Source organism: Gossypium hirsutum, chromosome A06 (assembly GCF_007990345.1).
Source record: "Gossypium hirsutum isolate 1008001.06 chromosome A06, Gossypium_hirsutum_v2.1, whole genome shotgun sequence".
Classification (NCBI taxonomy): Eukaryota; Viridiplantae; Streptophyta; class Magnoliopsida; order Malvales; family Malvaceae; genus Gossypium; species Gossypium hirsutum.
In genome coordinates this window covers 20,528,370-20,551,759 of record NC_053429.1, presented here as the reverse complement: position 1 = coordinate 20,551,759, position 23,390 = coordinate 20,528,370, and the positions used below count along the sequence as shown (strand labels likewise).

General features: G+C 33.3%; 1 non-coding gene across 1 annotated transcript; it reads left to right on the top strand.

The window, feature by feature from the left end:
* Positions 1-2,941: 2,941 nt before the first annotated feature.
* On the top strand, positions 2,942-3,048 carry LOC121231410 (small nucleolar RNA R71). The gene has a single exon (XR_005929468.1). It is a non-coding gene; the product is annotated as a small nucleolar RNA R71 (small nucleolar RNA).
* Positions 3,049-23,390: the final 20,342 nt, after the last annotated feature.

The window sequence follows — 23,390 nt, the reverse complement described above, 5'->3', positions numbered from 1 at the left end:
TTATTTTTATGAGGGTATAACATGATTTTATTAGTGCATGAAAAATTTGGTGGCTAATTTTAATATTTTCTAGCCCAATTTCGAAAAAGGACTAAATCGCATAAAAGGAAAAAGTTACATTTTAGTACCCAAATGAGTTATATAGCTAAAGAACTTAAATTGAGGGCTTTTAAATGGCAATTACACCATTTTTATTAGCGTTGGTCGGCCATGTGATGGGTTTTAAGCAAATAGTCAAAGTATTAGGTGGATGATGTCATGATTTGGTGATAAAATAATGCCTAAAAGCCTAGCTATGATTTCTTTCTTCTCCATCTCTCTTATCCACCAAAAATATCAGCAAAAATTGAGTTTTGAAGGCTGAAAATTTTCAGCAACTAAAAGCCCTCACAAGTAAGTGATTCCCACACCCTTTGTTGATGATTTTTGCGTTTTTTGAGACTCTTGAAGCATGAGTTTTCAAATGAGGGTGATATATTGCAAAATGATCAAGAGTTTAGAGTGTTGCCATGAAAGGATTTGTTATGTTTATTGAGTTTTTATGGAGGAATATGAGTCCTAGTTGTGTTATAAACAACTTTTGTAAAAGGTGTTAGCATGAAAACATTTAAAGGGGCTATTTTGCATAAGTTGTAAAATAGTTAATAAGTATGTGAAATAGTGATTATTTGAAATTGCTATAATAGCAAAAATAGTTCGGTTAGGCCTAAGATACAATGAAATTTGATGAAAATTGATTTTCGGGCATAGAGGTAAAATGGTCATTTTGCCAAAGTCTAGGGGCAAAATGGTTATTTTACCAAAGTTGTAAATTTATGATTGCTTAATCCTAATTAGTGACTAAATGAGTGCTTATTGTCATTATAGATCAAGAATTACCAAATCCAAACTTAGATCGGGGGAAGGCCAATCAAACTGACTAAACCGAATAGCCAAGTACTTTTTGTAAACCGAGGTAAGTTGTATGTAAATGATACAACTACACTGTTAATATTTGTATTCATATCGCCATTGAATTGATACTGTATGAGTTGTCAAGTTATGAATTGAGAATGCCTAGTAATAATTGAGATAATAGAAATATCCCGTTGAAACATTAGAATACAAACTGGATATTCGTGCCAAGGCATTGGGTGATTTGTGCGCCAGTGTAAGACATGTCTGGGACATGCTTCGACCATATTATGAGAGCCAGTGTAAGACCATGTCTGGAACATGGCATCGGTATCGAGACGAGGGCTAGTGTAAGACATGTCTGGGACATGCATTAGCCATACTATGATAGCCAGTGTAAGACCATGTTTGAGACATGTCATCAGCACAGAGATGAGTGCCAGTGTAAGACATGTCTAGGACATGCATCAGTCTCGACAGAGATAGCTAGTGTAAGGCATGTCTGGGACACGTATCGACTAAGAGTTGTGCTAGTGTAAGACATGTCTGGGACATGCATCAGCACACGTATATGAGAGCCAGTGTAAGACCATGTCTGGGACATGGCATCGGCAATATATCCGATGTTGAAGGTTCATATTATGAGAGTTGTAGATCAATTTTGATAAAGAAAGAATAATCATGTTGTGAGTGGTACAGATACCTACATGGTAAGCATGAGTAACGAGCTTAATTTAGAGAATGTGACTTGGGTAGATGAAAATGAGTAAGTTAAATTATGTTTACCTTTGAGCTAGAAGCATGATGACTAATGGTGAGATTGTTGTTGTATATTTATTTATACGCAACTTACTAAGCTTTATGCTTACCCTCTTTCCTTTCCCTCTTCTTTCAGTGTTATCAAGCTAACTTAAAGATCCCTTAAAGTTAGAGATATTGATCACACTATCGGCCGCAATACCCGGTATAGTTGGATTTATATTTTTGGTGGTGGCATGTATAGGGCTAGACTAGGATGTTGTATTAAGAGAATGATTCATGTATTTTGGCTTAAGTCAAAGGCCCTTCATTTTGTAATCAAGCCTGGAATAATGGCTATTCTTCATTTTGATGAATGCATATAATGTTATTTCTATGGATGAATTAGTGCCCTTTGTGATGGGATTTATATATTGAAATGATCTTGTGTAGGTTGTGCAAAATGGGTGACAAAAAGGCTTGGGAAATAGCCTAATTTGTCCACACGGGTAAGACACATGGGCGTGTGTTTAGGCCGTGTGTGACACACGGTTCACACCCATGGGTGTGTGCTATGGCCGTGCATCCCTTGCACTTAAATTTTTAAAGTCATTTTAGTACACGGGTAGGCCACACGGGCGTGTGCCCAGGCCGTGTCACAAAGTCAATATGCATGCTTGTAGCACACAGACAAGAGACACGACCGTGTGTATCGGCCGTGTGAAGGACACGGTTATAGGGCACGGGTGTGTTCGTGGGCCGTGTGGTTTTGGAAGAATGCTTATGATTTTAGACATGGGTTCGGGACACGAGCGTGTCCTTGGCACACGGTCGTGTGTTCTATACCCACACAGGCGTGTGGAGTCTTGATGCACAAAATTTTTTTAAGTTTTCTTGAGGTCTCGGTTAGGTTGCAAACAACCCTGGACTTATGATTGGGCCTCGTAAGGCCATATATGAGTTACTTGCTTGTGAAAAGAGAAGCTTTTAAATTGTTTGAAATTTCATGGCCTAGTTTTATACAGTTGGTTAAGTTTAAGTTAGGTCGCACCACGAACCCTATCTTAGCGTCGGATACGGGTGAGGGGTGTTACAAAGAGCGTCTACTTCATGTATTCCAGCAACTCATCTTCCTGACGCTGCTTGGGTGGTTGGCCATTGGTAATTGTTGCATGCAATCCTCTCGATAATTTCATAAGCCTCATTATAAGACTTAGAAAGGAGAGCACCATTAGCAGAAGCGTCCACTACCATCCTCGTGTGAGCATTGAGACCATTATAAAATGTCTCAAGTTGGATGCAATGTGGGATTCCATGATGAGGGCACTTTCGTAATAACTCTTTGTACCTTTCCCATGCCTCATACAAGGACTCATCATCCATTTTTTGGAAGGTAGTGATCTCGTTCCTCAACTTAGCATTCTTGCTAGGCGGGAAATACTTCATAAGGAATCTTTTTGCTAACTCTTGCCATGTGGAAATTGAGTTCGGTGGCAATGAGTTCAACTAGGCTCGAGCTCTATCCCTCGACGAATATGGGAACAACTTCAATTGTAATGCATCTTCAGGTACTTCGGCTAACTTGAAAGTATCGCTCACCTCCATAAATAGTCTTAAGTGTAGGCGAGGATCTTCGGCAGGCATTCCACTGAATTGGCCCACTGTCTGAAGCATCTGGAACATGACTAGCTTCAACTCGAACTGTTGTGCCTCAATTTCGGGTCTCCTAATACCCAGATTAAGATCATTAAATACTGGCACGACGTACTATTTTAAAGCTCTATCCCTATCATTAGCAATAAGGATAGGATTTTGAGTAGGGTTTGCGCCATTTCCTTGGATCGAATTTTCGAAGTTCATCTCTTCGGTCCTCCTCTGATTTGCTTGTCTTCTTCGCTGTCGAAAAGTTCTTTCTATCTCAGGGTCTACAGGGAGTAGGTCAATAATTTGGTCAATATTCATAAACACCTGAAATAATCACAAAAATATTAATTAATTTAAAAATTAAACAAAAAAAAACCAAAATGTAAACTAACAAATTCACAAATAATGGCTTTTTAAAATAGTCCCTGGCAACGACGCCAAAAACTTGGAACGACGGAAATGTACAAGTGTACACAATCATAACAAGTAATAAAGTAACAAGTAAATGTCGAGTTATCGTACCCATAGGGACTGTGAAAATGATTATTTATGAATGCAATTTAAAACACATTGGTGAAGAAAAATATTTTGTTTAAAAAGGGTGATTAAAAACTTAAGAAAATTAAAATTAAAAAAAGAAGTAAAAGAAAGTTCTAATGCACGATTTCAAAATAAGATTTAATCAAGATGATATAATTGTGTTGGATTAATTACACTTCTCATCTTAAAATTATTAAACTTATGTTTATATTGTTACGAATAAAATCACGGCAACCTAGTAATTTGCTAACTTATGAACATACTTACATACCAAAATCAATTCATCTCTTGACATATATATATCCCTATGTCAATTCAACCGACTAAACAGATTCTAGTAAGCAAACATGTTATTGCACATACATACTCATTAAACCGAACTAATCTCTTGCATATCCCTATGTCAATTCAAACAATTAATTAAATCTAACAAGCATATAAAAGACTATGTGAGGTAACAAGGTATCCCTACCTTGAAACAATTTAATCACAATAGTCTTGCAAATTATGCAAGGCAATAATATCGCTAGAAACATTGCTAATTTAACCTTCAGCAACCTTAGAAGAATAAACATGCACAGATCAAGTACTGTGTCAATTAATTACAATTTCAATTCGTTTAAATAATTAATTCATTAGTTACCTCACAGTCGTAACGCAAGAATAACTTAGGCATGATTTTACTTAATCAAGCATTTTACCGAGGCCTATAACAACCTAAACACAATTTTAACAATTTAAGAAGACGAAATGCAATCAACCCAACACGAATTAAATTCAAGCTACGCTGATTAAATTAACCATTCCAACAACATGAATACTCATAGATATGTTCATCATAACAACAACAAAAATTAAAGAGATAGGGAATAAGAATCAAAACCAGTGGTTTTCCGAGGCTTGACTTGGTTGCTCCGTTCTTCCTTCTTGTTGTCCTCACTGATCAAGGCTTCGATGAACACTCAATTGCTACTCCAAAATGGTTGAAGAACACCCCTTTTCCAAGGGAAAAAATCGACACAAGAGCAAGGGAATTGAAATGGAAAAATGAGAGAAAAAGAATAAGAGAAGAAAGAAGTGTTGTGAAATGAATGAGGAATGAATGAGATGCTTTGAATGATCAGCCAATGGGGGATTTTATAGCTGAGTGTGGCAGCTGAAATTTTCTAAAAATAGCAGCCAAAAAGCCACCCCTTAGCTGGCCACCTATGTGGCAAAGTTGATGCTTCCAACTTTTCTAAAAATGGCTTGGGGCAAATCCAAAAATCCACCAATTGTGGAGGGGTTTGAATGCAACTTTGACAAGACTTCAAGGGCTTCTTTGCAAGCTTAATTGATCAGCTAATAAGCTGATTTGGGTCAGCATATGGATGGTTTTGGGCTGCCCAATCTTTGGCCGATTCACTTCAATCAGTTCGGTTCAACTGGACCATCTTTCCATAATTAATTAATATTAATTTATTTATTCCAAATTAAATTGGGTATAAATTAAAATTAATTATATTATGAATTAATACACATAATTGGATCGTCTTAGGCTGGAAATTAATTCGCCTTGATACTTCAAATTGCTTCTCAGTTTTGTGCTTCAAGTAGTGTTTGCCAGCCATTTTTCACCCTTTGCGCAATTCTGTCGAAAATAACCAAAATTACTCAAAATTAATTATAAAATTATCTAAAATTCATCATGTTCATATTTTAAGTATAATTTAATTATTTTATAAAAATTAATTATTTTTCGACAAGAATTTAATCGAAATGGTATGATTTTAAGCTAAAAAGGGTATAAAAAATGCGTAAATTTTCGTGTTTCCATTATGTCATGAGTGCACAGGCTGGCCTCGTCGAACACACGCCCGTGTTAGGGCACACGGCCTACCACACGGGCGAGCACACGCCTGTGTGGCTTTGACAGTGGTATTATTTTAGCTTTCATCGAAACCTCATTTTCTGCGTTTACGGGTACACACCTGGTTGTTTTTGCTGCTAACGCAATCCCGTATCTTTAGAAACCTAAAATTGGCATATCGAAGTTTTAGAACCAATTTAAAACACAAATAAAACGTATTTAAAAACCGCCGGCTATGCTATATAAGCGTTTAACACTCACCCCAACACCTCGAACGATTTTGTTATAGCTCCACAAAAGAACAGCCTCTTCCTTTTGAACTCACTGTTGCCCACAATACCGATATAACCCCAATTAATGTTTTTGTATTCACAAATTACAGAATACCAAGAGTTCACTTACCGAATTTCATGACGATCGTTAACAAAAAGGAAACGAAGGTACAATAGTAGACAAAAGGAAAGAAAAATTGACAAGGAAAAAGGAGAGGAAAAACCGACAATGGAACAAGAAAATAGCGTCAAGTTCAGAGTTTGGGGATTTGGGAAAACAAAAGATTTTGGAACCAAAAGGGAGGAAGAGAAAAAGAAACAAAAATATGTTCAGATTTTTCTTTATCAGAAATCCCTCATTAATCTCCCCACTATCCCCTTAATCTCAACCACTACAATAGTTCAGTCCCATGCAATCTCTTACTGACGCCAGAAGCCAAAAATTAATCATCTACGCCCATATAGGGATTTGAACACAGGACCCCAAGCACACCAACACTCCACTTAACCACTAGACCAGTAGGCCCATTCTGACATAAGCTTACCAACAATTAAATAAAAGCCTATTGACCAAAGATAGGGCTTTTCTCAGAAAAATCCAATTTTTTGCCAAAGGCATGGCTTGAACTTAGGACCTCACACACACACCCAGAACATTTAACCACTAAAGCAAATAAAAACTTGTGTTAATTATTTACAAAAATAGAAACAAATATTTTGGGGTGTTACATTAAGGCTCACATTGGATACTCGGATCTCCATCGCACCATGAATCAAAAGGGTCTACATGTCCCAAGTAAGTGTAGTAAGAAGCTAACACTCTCCAACACACCAACATATCCAATTGAATGGAGTAATGCTCTACATTCTCTTATCCTTCCAAACATGTCCCAAAATCAAAGCATATAAATAAGTACTCAAATACTATGGTATGCCAACTATATCCAGTGCTTTCAGAGGTTTACAAGGCCAATATATCCATGTTTTACACACACAATTTTTAGTTTATGCTCACTCACACTTATCATGTTTATCATAATCAAACTCTTCTCTCATGTTCACATAATGCGCTATAAGTGCTAACATTTTTCTTAGTAAGCCAAATACACTTTCATATCAGAGGTGTGTGCACAATTCCAACTATCCACAGATCATAGTCAAGTATATATTCATCGCATATAACCACATCACACACTCAAGCACATCACAACACATGTAATCTTGTTTATGAAATGATCAAAACTCAAGTAAGAACACTTACTTGTAAGACTTAGATTAGATGTGTAACACCCCTTACTCGTATTCGAGACTGGGACAGGGTACGAGGCATTACCGAACTTAAACAGAATCAAACATGCAAAACCGGGCCATAAAATTTCATCCAATCTAAAACCCTTAAAAACAAGTTAAAATATCCCTATTATGGACCTACGAGGCCCAAAACATACCTTATTAGCGGTCTAGGACTAAACCAAGAACTTACAGAGATTCTGAGAAAATTTCTAGGTTAAAGCCTCACACGCCCATGTGGAGGCTTTGCACACGCCCGTGTGCTTGGGGCCACGCCCATATCCCACATTCGTGTGGAATTATTGGATTCATTTTCCAATTCTAACCTACAGGGGTTTTCACACGGCTGAGCACACGCCCGTGTCCTTGGCCAGTGTCCCTCACACGGCCTGGCACACGCTCGTGTGGTAGCTCGTGTGATTTTAGCGAGCATTCTGTTTGTAACGTCATCATACAAATCTGAGGCACACGACCAAGTACACGCCCATGGCCAGAGGCTGTGTCCTCCATACAGTTGAGACACACGGTCGTGTCTCTGCCCGTGTGTTTACTACTATGCAAGTTAACCTAAAATTTAAGGTGCATGGTACACACGGTCGAATGACACGTCCATGGGGCTGACCGTATGTCACAAACAACCTAGACACATGCCCGTGTGTCTACCCGTGTGGACCATTTGGAGGCTACTCTCCAAGCAATCGGTCACCCTTAAACCACCATACATTTCCATATGTTCCATGACATATCCCATGACATATTTGGACACTTAAACATTCAACATTATAACATCACTATGACTCCTTTTTCATACTAGTCCTTTAGTGTTCACACAAACTTACCTTTTAGACATTCTACACCAATTTCATGGTTTACTATATTCCTTATTATCAATCCATTATGAGTGCTAAATCATGCAACCACATACTAGCAATTGAATAGTCATCCATCAAACCAACACTTACACATCTTAGTATGCATGTAAAGATAAACTTAGAGATACATCCCAATCATTAATATGGACCAAATCACATGGCCACATACAAAATAATCAATGCCCAAATGAGCTTACTTGGCTACTTCAACATGACACATATACAAAAAATATACAAGTTTCTTATACATGCCATGACCAAAATAATTAACCCTTTTTATCCTAAATTTCTTGAAGATAGTGTGATCCGAGCTTCGACGTCCCCCGATCCTTCGAGCTAGCTTGACGTATCTACAGAGAAGGAAAAAGAGAGAAGGGTAAGCTATAAAGCTTAGTAAGTACACATACAAATAATCTACATTTTGCAAATATTGAATATCTAAGCATGATTGCTTATCCATTATGATATTTTTCATTATGTCATACATATATTTACCTTCCATATTCATATGCACATGCTTATCCAAATACATATCTTTTCATATACCAAGTCCTCATAGGGTTTTAGTACATACCTGTGCCATCTTACACACACATGGCCTACTTATATTTTACCTTTGGAATTCATATTACGTTACCCGTTGAACACTTGGAATATGATTCAGACACACGGAAGGAATGCACCGAAGTGCCTGAATGTAGCCTTGGCTACCTAACAGAAAGAGCACTGAAGTACCTCATATCACAGAATCACATGCCGCTCTCAACGGGGCTGCTCAAAGAGCTAAGAGAGTATCCGAACACAACTCAGGATACCCAGCACCCAGACCCTAGCATGTATCACATATTAAATGAGATCATAACACATATGACTATCCTAGTGACATGTCACTTGTATCCTCAACTATTCCTAAGGTTCAAACGGGATTTTAGACTTCCAGACCTTTACCGAACGTACTCGCATAATGGTTTCTTTCATATGGCCAACGTCTCATAATCATATGGCAAAACATCAAAACATGTTATATTGTCAGCATAGCCAAATAAGCATATTAAGCATACATATATCAATAAAGCATTTAATAACAATAATTAATGTATTTATTTGCATATGTACTTACCTTGGTACAAAATATTAGAAATCGAGCCTAAACCTCGTAAACCTTGCTCTTTCCCCAATCAAGGAACGTATTTTGATTCTTTTGATCTATAATACGAAATTTAGCTCGTTTAATACATACATTACTCAAAATGACCCAAAATTCATACTTGGGTAAAATTACTATTTTACCCCTATACTTTCATATATTTGCAATTTAGTTCCTAGGCTCGGATAATGCAATGCATGGGATTTCTTAGTTACCCAAGCCTAACCAAACATTTTTCATGTTCATAACAGCCCACAATTTTCCTTCATTTCATATTTTCCTACCCTTTTCTACAACTTTTACAAAATAATCCTTAAAACCCTTTTCATGAAAATCTACTTAGTAAAAGTTGTTTACCATCCTTTAAACTCTCATATCCCTCCATAAATCATCAAAACATAAACTTCTCATGCATTGGTAAATTTCTAAACATGAGCCCTAGCATGAAATATAGGTAGAAATAGAGAGAGCAAGTTACCGAGATTTCAAAAATACGAAGCACATTAAAAACGGGGCTTGAGAGCACTTACTATTGAGCTTGGAAAGCTTGAAAACCCTAGCTATGGAGAACCCTAATTTTCGGTAGCAACATGGAGAAAATGAGCTGATTTTTGGCTTATTTTCCCATTTTATTTCATTTATAAACCAAAAGACCAAATTGCCCTCAAAGCCATTCCTTCAAATTTTTCCATACAAGCCCATTTTTGTCCAAAAACTTAAAAATTGGGAAAATTTCTCTTCAAGACCTCTTAATTAATAATCCAAAGCAATTTCATACAAATTGCTTCTAGAACACAAATTTTGCGACTTATTCAATTTAGTCCCTAATTTCCAATTGGACACCTTATACTAAGAATTTTTTCATGAAACTTTAACACATGCATATATTAATATTCTAAACCTCTTAACAATCATAAAATAAAGATTTTAACGTCAAATTTGTGGTCTCGAAACCACTATTCTGACTAAGCCCTATTTTGGGATGTTATAAGATGATTTGATCACTTAAGCCCCCTTTAACTCACTATTTTGTGCATTAATTGTAGCACACGAGACCACTTACATTAGCAACTTGCTTCAATGGCAAAGCTCAAGTAAGCTTTTACTTGCCTTTGTCCTTGCTTGTGGAGGCCTCCCAAATGAGTTGACATTTCACATATACATCAAACATAATGAAAAGTCATTAGAAACATCAACAAACACAAATAAATCATTCTAAAATCATGGATTAAAGCCTCTCAACCTCTATACTGAAAACTTAACTAGTTTTCCTAAAATAGCGATCTCACCACTCAAAGCTCGTTACTAAACCCTAATTTTGATCTTAATCATCATAAATATCATTTAGTTATAGATCTAGACCTTCCATTTTTTCCAATTACACAAATCTCATTTTTCCTTAAAAATCAAGCCTATGTGATCATTAGAAACGGGAAAACGTTTAATTTGTTACAATTACTTAAGGGTTTGTTAAATCAAGATTAAAAACCTTTTAATTAGAACAAAATGAGTTGGAAATAACTTTAAAATAGAAGTTTAGCTTAGAAATACAATATCCACCATTTTCAAGAAAAAACTCAACTTAAAATCAAGTGATCTATTGAAATCTTGATTAAATCATTTAATTAAAACTCAAATTGAAATAACAACTCACTTTGTGTAATCATAAAAAGTCAGAATCTCACTTGATTTGACAAAATCGACGAGCTATAGAGCTCATTCGGGAGAAAAACATTAATTTGGTGTTTGGTAAATTTTTGAATGATGGGTTAAATGGGAGGGAAGGAAACAAGGGGTGGTTAAAATAACCAAACAAATTTAAAAAATTGGGCATTTGCCCCTTTGACCACCAACAGCTTCCTCACTTTTCCAATTTGGTTCTTACTTTTCAATTAAAGTCAATTCTAAATTATTTTCAAAATCAATCTCATTTTTAAAATCTGTTCTAACCAAATTAATTCCTAGACACTTAATTTTAATTTCTTAACCTAAAATTTTTAATTCTAATTATTTTAATATTTTATTTAATTTATTTCTAACTATTCAATTGTTTAACCTAATTACGATTTCTAATTCACTAACCCTTGATTTACTAACTCGGTTCTACTAACCCGATTTTTGGGATGTAACATGTTTCTATTAAAGAGATATTTGCTTTCTCACTAAAAATAAAGTAAATAATTTCTAGTTCTATGTTTGATTTGAATTTGTTTGAACCCATACTTGAAGCGGTTTGTTTATAGTATAAACTGAAGGATCCGTCTAGTTGGAAAAGTAGGTGCAATTTCGGGTAAAGTTTATTGCTATAAATATCACAAATTGACTCAATTTTAAATTTTTTTATTTTTCATTGTATAAAAAATCATTTTCAAACAGAATCTTTTCCAACAATTGATATCAGAGCTAGGTTGTGTTATGTTCATAGTATAAACCGATAGCACTATGTTACTTATAAAAGGAATCGTCTTCCCATAAGGATGACAAAACAACCTCTTTCTCTCCAAAATACACTCCTTTTGTGGCTCTTAGCTCCATAACCACTATGTGAACCACTTTCAACCACCAACTCTTTAACCTCATATCAACAAACATCATTCTTGAATTCAATCTTTAAATAACTTACACACTCAGTGTGATAGAAACATAACACTTTTACAATACAATTTGAAATTTGAATGCATTGAAAAGTCATTTTGATACACTTTTCCATGGACACTTTTTTTTTTTCGTTTCACTACTCCAATTACCAATCGAAAAAGAAAAAGCCTTGTTGTAAACTAAACCTCCAATGGTCATGAAATAACTATTTTAACTTTTCTTTTATTTTTAGCATTTTTTGTCGGAATCTTTCTTAAACCTTTATCCATTTAATTTTTTTTTTTTTTTAGCTTTTACCTTTTTTCATTTATTTTTAATGATTTTTTTAAATCAACTCATTTTTATTTAGCTAACTTTTTTAAAGTATTAAAATTACTTATTAGTAAATTATTTATATTTATATAATTTGTTAATTAGTATATAGTATGTATTAATATTTTAAATTATTTTTTAATTACAAAATCACTCTCATATTAAAGTTCATTTTTATTTTATCGCCTTTATTGTGTTTACGTCCAAAGACTTATATCACTACTGATTTTAAACTCATTACTATAGTAATAAATTCTACTATTATAGTAACTAATTTCACTTCCATCAAGGATGGATCCAGGGGGTGCGAAAGGGGTGGTCACCTCTTTGGAATTTTCAGATTTTTTAATTTTATATATAAATTATGATGTATTTTAGATTCGGTGTCCACATCGTATAACATTTGCCCCCTTAAGCCATAAGGTTATACTTTATATTAACAAAGTATTTTTTAGCTTTTAATTATATAACTTCAATAATAATAATCAAATATTAATATATGATGGGCCTTGAAAGACTAAACTTAGGAGGCCTAATATGGACTTTAAAGCCAAATTCCAGAATTAATTGATTTGACCCATACTCATACATATTAGGTTAGTGACTTTCTTGTTTTTCGATTTGTATGTCTTGTTAAGGAATTATCTTCTTCTAGTAAGGTACCGACATTGTCGTGAGAAAAAGAAAGGAGTTTGATGCCGAGACTAAGAGCATAGAGTAAAAAAATACAAATTATCTTCCTCTCGCTCCTAACGCAAAAGACAACTTGGTAAATATTTTTGCATAAATTATGTTATTTATTTGAATTTTTTTTCTTTTTCCTAATATATTGTTTAATATATTATTACAACCCTCAAAATTTTCAATTAAATTATGGTCAACAAAAAGATCGAATCTATTTTCAAGAAAAGGGTGTCAGAAAGCAATAATGATCAATAATTCTTCAACCTTCTATTATTAGTGGAGAAAAATCAAATATCTGATCTTCCCAAGCTCCTAAACGAGATATCAAGTCTTCTCAATCCTAAGCACCTAAATGCGATATCGAATCTTCCCAAGCTCTTGAACAAGGTATCAGGTCTTCTCAATCCCAAGATCCTGAATGAGATATCGAGACTTCCCAAGCTTCTAAATGAGATATCGGGTCTTCTCAAGTTCCTAAATGTCCTCCTAAGGTGCCGAGAGTTAAAACAAAAGCGTTTGATGCTTATTCTTTAGAGCGTGATTCGTGACTTCAAAAATTTATTTGGGATTACCCTTCAAATCAACAAGACGAAATCCATCGAGCTTACATTAAGTTTGGGCCATATCAACTGATCCTCCAAGTGAGGCTCTAACATCTCCTCAATATATTAACAAGAATGGACATCAATTTCTCCCATCTTGGTACAAGTTATTCCTGGATTGGCTCGAGTTTTCACCAAGTAAGAATATCGCATATTGCCTTCTTTGTTTTCTCTTCAACAAGCCATTTGTGCTTCATGGAAATACTTTTACAAGCCAATGATTTTGATCATGTAAGAAGTTCAATTAAGGATCTAAATGTCCTTTTATTACTCATGTAGTTAATGATGCAAATTATTTACATATTTACATAAGAATGCAATAAAAAATTATCTCGATCTTCAAAGTTTGTTGCAAAATATTGAGAGGATTATTAAGAAACAGAATTTTGAACAAGTTGCAAGAAATAGACTACAACTCAAGGTGTCAATAGATGTTGTCAAATGGCTTGTATTTCAAGGTTGTTCTTTTAGGGGATGCAATGAAGCACAATATTCAAGAAATCGAGGTAAATTTCTTGAACTAATAAAACTATTGGCTTTTTATAATGAAGATGTAGGGGTAATTGTCTTAGAAAATGCCCCTCAAAATGCACAGTATGTTAGCCTGACTATTCAAAAGGACATTCTTTCTATTTTGGCAAGTAAAATCCAAGGATTCATTCGAGAAAAGATTGAAGATTCAAATTTTTGTATTATAGTGGATGAAGCTTGTGATGAGTCAAAGAAAGAACAAATGAAAATTGTATTGTGGTTTATTGATAAAGAAGGTTTTATACATGATTTTTTTTTGTTTAGTTCATGTGAAGGACATCACACTGTTAGCTTTGGAGAAGGCAATCCGTGAAATTCTTTTGTGTCATTGCCTTAATGTAGATGATATTCGTGGTCAAGGATATGATGGTGCAAGTAATATACAAGTGTTATTTGCTAAAAAATGTCGATTTGCATACTATGTTCACTACCTCACTCATCGTCTCAAATTAACTCAAGTAGTTGCATCTAAGGAGGTTATTCCTATTTGTCAATTTTTTTTCATACTTAACTGGTATAATCAACTTGGTTGTTTCTTCACGTAAGCGACATGATCAATTAAGAGACATTGAGGCATCTCATATCGCAAATGTAATACCTATAACCGCTTTCGTTGTCAGATTAGGGTTATAAAGTATCACTATACATTTCAGAACATTCAATAACAATAGCATCAAGTTCACTAGAATAATTAACAATATTTTTTTAAAATAATACAAATCAAAGTAAACATACACTTATGGGCCTTAAATCGAGCCTACGAGGCCTTAAAAATAGTTTAAGAACAATCAGTGATCATTTCAAAGCAAATCAGATAGTTCAAGAAAATCTAAAAAATTTTAAAAAGATATGGTTCACACGGCCGTGTGGCCAAGCCGTGTGGTGAAAAGGTACACTCATGCGACTGACCACATGGCAAACCGTGTACCTTTCAAAACAATTCCACACGGTTGTGTCGCAAGCTGTGTGCTAACCCGTGTAACATTCGAAATACCCTCACATGGCCCTGTCGCATGCCATATGTCAGAGAGAGAGAGAGAGTATCCAAGAAGAATTGATACTTTTTTATGTTAAAAAAATCGTTCGGATTTAGAAGTTTCGCCCTCCTTAAAGTAAATCTTGAATCTGGCTCTGATTACTATTATTATTAATCTCACCGGAATCAATCTTAACAAATATCCAAATATAATCTTACCCTCCTCTCCTTATAAAGAAAAAACTAAATAAATAAGGGGAAGCATGCTTTGTAGGAAAAAGAATTGGAATGTGATTCAGTGATAAAAGGGGCAAATTCGTGAAAGAGACCGTGATGCGATAAGTAAAGTCAACGGGGGCATATTGTGATTTAAGTGGAAAATTAGGACCGTGTTTTGTATGAATGAAATGAAAGTCATTTTGGGGTAGATCCATGTATGGAAAAAATATATAATAATGCTTATTTAGAAGAAAATAGTATTCAAGTGGGATGTTTGCAAGCTTTTATTGCTTTTGCTGAATTTTCTCTCCCTAATTCAAAACAACTCTGCTTTTCTATATAAAAACAAAATGTCGTTTGACATTTTAACGAGGAATTAACGGAGAAAAAGCTGGGAAATCTGTGAATAATAAATCAAATATACGCCTGTTTTACTATTTAACATTAATTTTATTCAAATTCAGGACTCTAAAATTCGAATTTGATATCAATGTTTAAAACCTCCACTTTTCCACAATCAATTAATTAAAGATAAATTATTTAACTTAAATAAAATTAATTTATTAGAATGACAATTATTTCAAGTCTTTTAAATTGTATAAATAGGTTAAGGGTATTATGCGTATTTTATAAGGGATATTATTTAGTACACTATCAGTGAAGTTTTTAGACTCCACTAATATATATATATATATATAAGAAGACATATGTAAATCATAAAACATAAGCATAAAATCTTAAAATTATAAGTATAAACATAAAACAATCTTAAATAATATATACTCGATCAACTAAAATTAAAATAGAATAGTGACTAAGCCCCTTGTTGTAGCACCCAAAAGATCCTAATACAAATTTTATTATTATTATACACTCTCTTAAATATGAAAATTAAAATATACTGAGATTTAAATTAAAATAAATTTAAATTGAGTATATATATATGATAAGTTTTTAAAATATATATATATATATATAGTTGGTAATTTAAAATTGATGGTTAAAATAAATTTTGATTTAAAGTGAAGATAAGATGAAGAAATCAATCTAATTACAACTACTTCACCGTCTGGCTTTGATGGTATTTCACCCAACATTGACTCTTCAAACGAAGGATGAAGTTGTCATAAATTCATTATTAGTCCTTGAATTATCAATAGTGATTAACTTAGTAATAAGGAGATGAGCGTAATTAGTTAATTTAGCATAGCATGCAAAGCAGAGTTGAGTAGCAAAACCAGACTTTGCGTCGCAATCTTTACTTCTTAGTGATGCTACTATCTCCAATAACCAGCCTTGTATCTCATCTATTTTTTAAAAGTGATTAATTAATTAAACACAATTGGAAGTTTTTAATAGACGCTTCCAATAATTATTAATGCATTTATGATAAGTTGGATAAGTTTTGTTGTGAAAAATTACAGTTATACATAAATTAATTAAATATCATCAAGATTCCTTAAATATAAAAGAATAAATAAAGTGGGAAAATTTGCAAGGCATGTGAACTGCCAAAGATTAAAAAAGAAGGGGGGTTTTGAAAATCAAAACCAAGTGGGGTTTAGGACGTGGAACAACCCTAAAGCATTTCACTCACGTAATCAAAGTCAATATTTTTTAAGGGGGTTCGGTTTCTCTGACTCACATTCAATAATGCTATATTTTTAGTGGAAAGGCTCGGAAACCGGAGGCTTATGGATTCTGGGTGTGTTCAAGAGGATGCTAGAGAACTTTTTATGAGATCAAATCAAAATTTTTTCCATCCATGTGGCCTAGGTCCCTTTGGATCTTTGATGGGCTCGAAATTTGAACTCAAACACAGCATCAGTTGGTAAGCCAATATTCCCAAAATATCGGGTGGAGTTAAAAGGTCTACTGGACTGGTTTGGAAGTCCAAACCAGGGGTAATTGTTATTTTACCCCTCCAATCCTTCCTTTATTATTTATTTTAACATAATTAAAATTATGTTAAAAGCCCCATTAATTGCTTACCAAAAATACCTATTTCCTCAAATAATTATCTATTTTTGTTTTAAAAAAAAGTGACATATACTACTTACCTCCAATCCAATAATTTGCATACGAATCATCCTAGTGGTGTTAATGCAGAAATTGCGATCTCAGCTATCTTGTCGGTAAAGAAGAATATTTGGTGGATTTAGAAAATTATTTAATTGATTAATCCACCACATAAATGATTTAATACAACCGACTTAGATCACCTTAGTCAAATAGAAACAAAAAACTCTTTTGTCCTCTTCGTTTTATTTCCTTCTAAGTACAAGAAATAAAATCAATTTACTATATATTATATGTTGATTGGTTGGTTGTGATTCACTTCATCTATCCATGTGTCAAATTGAACTCAAATAGAATAGGACTAAAAATCATTATTTTTAGAAAATAATAAATATTTTGTAAGCATGTTTTTGTATTTTTTATATATTATATATATAATAGTGAGATTGACTTTATGGATTTTACCAAAGTCTCGTTTATGTTCAACATGATTTTCTTTATTAATATATTTCAAACACTTACCAAAATTAAACTAACTATTGAATTAAATAAGTGGGTTTGAATCAACTTATTTCCGGCGTGGTACAAACAGAGGAGATTTTGCCTGGAGTGGACCTGGTCTGTTGGGCTTCGACTACGTTTTGATCTTCTTATTGGGCTTAGTGTGTATGGGTCTCGGTGGGTAACAAATTCAACTAAGGCATCCCTTTTACACTATTAAGGTCGGCCCATATGTAAATGGTTTTTTTTATTATATATATATAACTTTTAAAAATATGTTTTTAAATCTATTTAAATGATAACAATGGGAGGATATGAATTTAAATGCGTAATATATTTTAATTTAGAGATTTATGAGTAATTTAATAAATGCATAGGAGAAATAAGTGATAATTATTAATTTCCCATAATTGAACAAGTCAATATACAAAGGTTAAAGGAAATGCAAATAAGGATAAGCCTGAATTAAGCTTTTGGTAAGGCAAAAATCATAATTAAATTATGAAAGAAAATTATATTTAGTTTGCAACTCCAAAACGTCAAATTCAAGTCGCTATTTTTAAGATGTGGAAATCAAACTTACATTTGAAACGTATCCTATATATTTATTATCAATCAATTATGTCAAATTTTAGTGAATTTTAGTTCATCTATTCCAACATATTCATAAAGTTCATCTATTCCAACATTTCATTGATCCAAGCCTTAATACCCTTTCTTCATTGGCCTTCTTTTTCTCTTTACTAATCGCAGATATCTTAGATCGCTCCGAATAGTCACATATCCTATGCGGGCCACAATATAAGCACTTCATTATCTCATTCAGTTTATTGTTCGGCTTCAACATCCCATTATGTGGTTTCCAATTACCATCATTATTATTTTTAACCTATCTTTCTTCATCTCCCCCACCATTGCCCTTCTCCTTGAGCTTGAAAGACTCAAACTTGTCTTTCCTTAATACAAGCTCAATTAAGGACTCCGATACGGTCATGGCTACGATAAGTTCAGTTATACCCTGTTGGCACAACTCATGTTTTGTCTCCATATTCAAACTAGTAAAATGCTTCTTTCTCGCTCAATTTAAAGATTTGAAGCATCAATTCACTAAAGTCTTTGACATAATCTCCAACAGTACCTTGTTGCATAAGCCAACGTAACTTAGCCCGAGCCTCATTCACGGCATATTGGGGGTAAAATTGCTTTTTCAACTCCTCCCAAAGTTCTAATTACAATCCTACCTCATTTCTCATTCATGGACCTATAACACCACCATAAGAGAGCGACATTAGTAAAATAAATTGAAGTGTGTTTACCTTAGTAACATCATCTACAATGCCCATCGCATAGAAGTAATGCTCTATTCCCCATAACAAGTTGTCCACATCCCTTGCGAACCTCATCCCATTAAACTCTTTCAGATTAGGGACATCTATTTTGCATTACTTAAAAGTCGGAACCAACATCTCATTACCCAAAGTAAACTTATAGATAGTAAGCTCCCCCTTGAGCTCCACAATATATTCCTTTAAAACTGTTACAATGGTTTCGAGAGCATTATTCTTCTATGTCTGATCATCCACAATGATATTTAGTGCCGCTTTCATTGCATCCAAATTGGAATTGAGAGCCTTTGTCACATATTCCTTGGAGTTGTTCATTCATTGAGTCTAACTCATCGACGTGTCCCTCAACTACCTCAAGCAATTCCTTCACACCACTATGGATTCCTCAAGATTGACCACTCCACTTTACAAATTTGAAAGCATATCTCTCGATCTGTTAGCTTTTCTACCCTCGGGTCTCCCTGGTCTCAATATGCTTATCTTCTCCTTTCATCATCTCAATCAGCACCTTACTAAACATTGGCTCAAATACCAACTGTAATAGGTTAGAACTTATATCTCCCAAACCGCACGACCTTAGGCAGAAACTTAGCTCAAATCCGCCTAAGTCAACCTAACTATCAAAAGATGAGAATTCAGAACGAAAACCAAAATAAAGTAGAAGCAAATTATTAAGCAAAGAAGCAAAAAAATAAACAAAAAGCCACAAGAAAACTAAGCACATCAAGTGTTTGTGTAATACTCTCAAAGTGTTTCTATTACTTTGAAGAATTACAACTAAGTAGGATGATTACAAATAGGAGGAAAGGCCACAATTTATAGTTGAGCTCCCCTAGATCTAACGGTACAATTTAAATACATTGATGGTTAAGATTAAAGCTTACCAACAAGATGGGAGTTCTAAGGGAATTAAACTCTATACAATCTTATCCCTTAAGATTACAACTATTAATCATGGTAATTCTAGTTTTACTAAAGTGTTCCACTAGGCCAACAAAGCTTCAGGTAGATAGGTTTCTCCATATGTTACACGATTGGACCAGTTTAAGTAGGTCAAATGAGCCTCATTTAATCAATTAACTTCTATGGGACATTCTGTGTGCATTCATTATAGGCTTTGATCCGCGGCCAATGACACATGCATTAAGCCATTGAGTTATCATAAATGCTCTCTATTACAATTAGCTTTTAGTAAAAAGACAAATATTTCTTATATTGTAATTCTTAGATGTGCAGTTTATGTTCTAATTACTCCATCACAACATACAAAGATAGGTCCTCAAAGAAAGTTAGAAATATATATTGGTTATGAATCTATTTCTATAATTAAGTATCTTGAATCAATGACAAGAAATTTGTTTAGGCACGGTTTGTCTATTGTCATTTCAATGAAACAATTTCCTAACATTAAGGGGAGAAAATAAGAAATTGGTAAAAGAAATTGCATGAGATGTATCTTTATTATCTCATTTAGATCCTTAAGCAAATCAATGTGAATTAGAAATTTAAAAAAACAATTCATTTGCCAAATATTGCAAATTAACTATTAGATGTTTTTACTAACCTTAAAAAATTTATTAATATTGGATTGTTTCACTGAAAAAAATTTCGTAAAATGGATTAATTTTTTAGAAAATATATATATTTATGGTGTTTCGGTATTTTGCATAAAATCTACTCTGATATTTGAAATCTTTTGTTGCAATCATTTTTTGAAACTTGTTTTCATTAAATATATGGTCAAAGTTAAAATTTATTATTAAAAAAATGTAATATTAGATAATTTTATTAAAACAATATATAATATTAATAATTTATTGTAAGGTTAAATGTAGAATTTGTACTCGAACTTGTCCACTTCTCCCAAATTGATACGTATGGGTTTTTTGTCCTAGCTTGGTACTCAAACTTTTTTTTCGTCAACTAAATTTGTACCTGAGCCTAACGCTGTTAACTTTTTGTTGACGTGACAGCGTTGGCCAATCGCGCTCCACCACATGGAGTCCTCTTGTACCTCTTTTTATTTTCTTTTTTATTTTCCCTCATTTTCTTCCCTTTTTCTTTTCTTTTTTTATTTTCCTTTTTCTTTTTCTGGTAGTATTTCTATTTTCCTTTTTCTTTTTCTGGTCGTACTTCTACGCTTCATCTTTCTTCTTTCTCTTTTTTGTCAACCACCCCCAAATTTTTCCTCAGTTTCTCACCATCCAATCACCACCAAAATCACATCTCTTAAACCCCTTTCGTTTTCATCTCCATTTTCCAATCACTATCAACTAAACCCCACCGCTTTCCCTCCCCTTTTCAAACTAACCCACAAAGACTGGCTCTCCCGAATCCTCAAAATCTTTAACAATCTTAAAGACCCAAACTTTCTCATTTTAGTTCATCATTTTCTTGAGAAAAAAAAACCAGAGAGAAAGTGAAGGAAAAAAAATTGATATCAAAATTTAAAAATCAACCCAACACCAAATTTTCCATTTTCGTTTCTTTTTCTAGTTCTTATTCAATTAAAGCTTTTGAGCTAATGTGTGTTGCGGTATTTTTTAAATGTTTGCTTTGTGTATGATAAAATACCTATCTAAAACTATCAAGTTCATTTGACGGAAAATGGGTATTACTTTTTCATGGGCATTTGGTGAATTTAGTACTGAAATGGACAATGGCAACTTGGATTCAATGACTGAAATCCATTAGTTTTGAAGATGAAGAAAGAGCAAAAACACTACTTAGTTCTATTAATTTCAAAATCTCGGATTCAAAGCTAACTATTTTAAAATCATGTGGTTCTAGGATGATGATATTGGAAGGATCTGTTAGTTTTAAAGGCAGGGATTTGGAGGAAATAATGAATTCCACCATTGATGAAGCTATATAGCAAGCTTAAAGAGCAAAGCAATGGATGTTGTTAAATATTTAAACCCAATTTTTTCATTGGAATCTGTAATCTCTCTCTCACACACACTTTTTTTAAAATACTTTTTATTCCTCTTTTATTTCTTGATTAAATTGATGGGTTTGCAAGATTTTATTCGCTTTCTTTTTTAGCTATAATTTCTCCTCAAATCAAAATTGCTCTAAAATACATTTTGTTTTGTCTTGCCGTTAGGAAGAATCAAATGATAATACTAAAATATTGAATCTTGGGACATTACTTTCGACTGTTCACAAAATGGAATGTTGATATAAATTTTTTTGTTACTAGTATTGTGTGTGGATGCTCAATTGTATTTGATTTCTTCATGGTCTCTAGGTTATTCATAAAAAAAATTAATTTCAAATTAGTGAACAGAAAGCTCAACTCTAGTGCCATTTTTAGGCCGGAAAAGAGGCCAACTACTGACGGCAACAAAGACAGCAACCTCGGTTGAAGGAGAAAGAAGAAGAAGAAGAAGAAGAAGAAGAAGAAGAAGAAGAAGAAGAAGAAAGAAGGAAAAAAACAAGAAAGGAACAAAAAAAATTGGAGAAAAGTTAAAAGAAAAAAATAAGTTTTTTTTTAGATTATAACATTATCATTACATCAGCATGTCATAATCTTATTTCGCCACATGTCCTAAACTTAACGGGGTTAGACTCAAGTGCTGATTTAGTTGACAAAAAAAGTTCGGGTACTAATCTGGGACAAAAAACCATAAGTACCAATCTGGGAGAAATAAACAAGTTTGAGTACCAATTTTATATTTAACCCTTTATTGTATGGTTAAATATAAATATGCACCTGTGATAATATTGAAAGTAATAATATTTAATATTAATATTTAAATATTTTTAAACCTTAAAAATAAAATTTACTGTTAATAGAATAATATTTGACTTTATTTAAGTTTTTTTAAAGTTATAAGAGATTTTTTTTCTAGAAAATGATTTACAGTTTTCAAAAGGGAAAAATCAAATTCCAAAAAGAAAGACTTAGTTCCCATTGACCAGTAACTCATTTTTCGTTGGCCAATATATTTTTTATGTAACAAACAGAAAAAATGTAGAAAACATTTTTCGTATGTTATTTTCAATGAAACAAACAAATTATAAATATCATGTGCCAACTGAAAATGCTTCGATTCATATTGATGTACCTGTAGGACTATAATAGTGTAAACGAAAGTAAGCCTCACCTAAAGTGTGATAGGTTACTCGATTCCAAAGATAAAAATCCTTATACAATGAATAGATCAAACATTTAATATGACAATATTATGGAGGCGAGTACCCAAGAAAATGTCAAAGATGTAAGTAATCATAAAACCCAATAAGAGATCAAGGTACGTAAAAATAATGATAATGGAGAGATCTCGATAAATTATATTACTATAAGAAAAAAAATGGAATTGGAAAAATATAATTGTCAACAACATTTTTTCT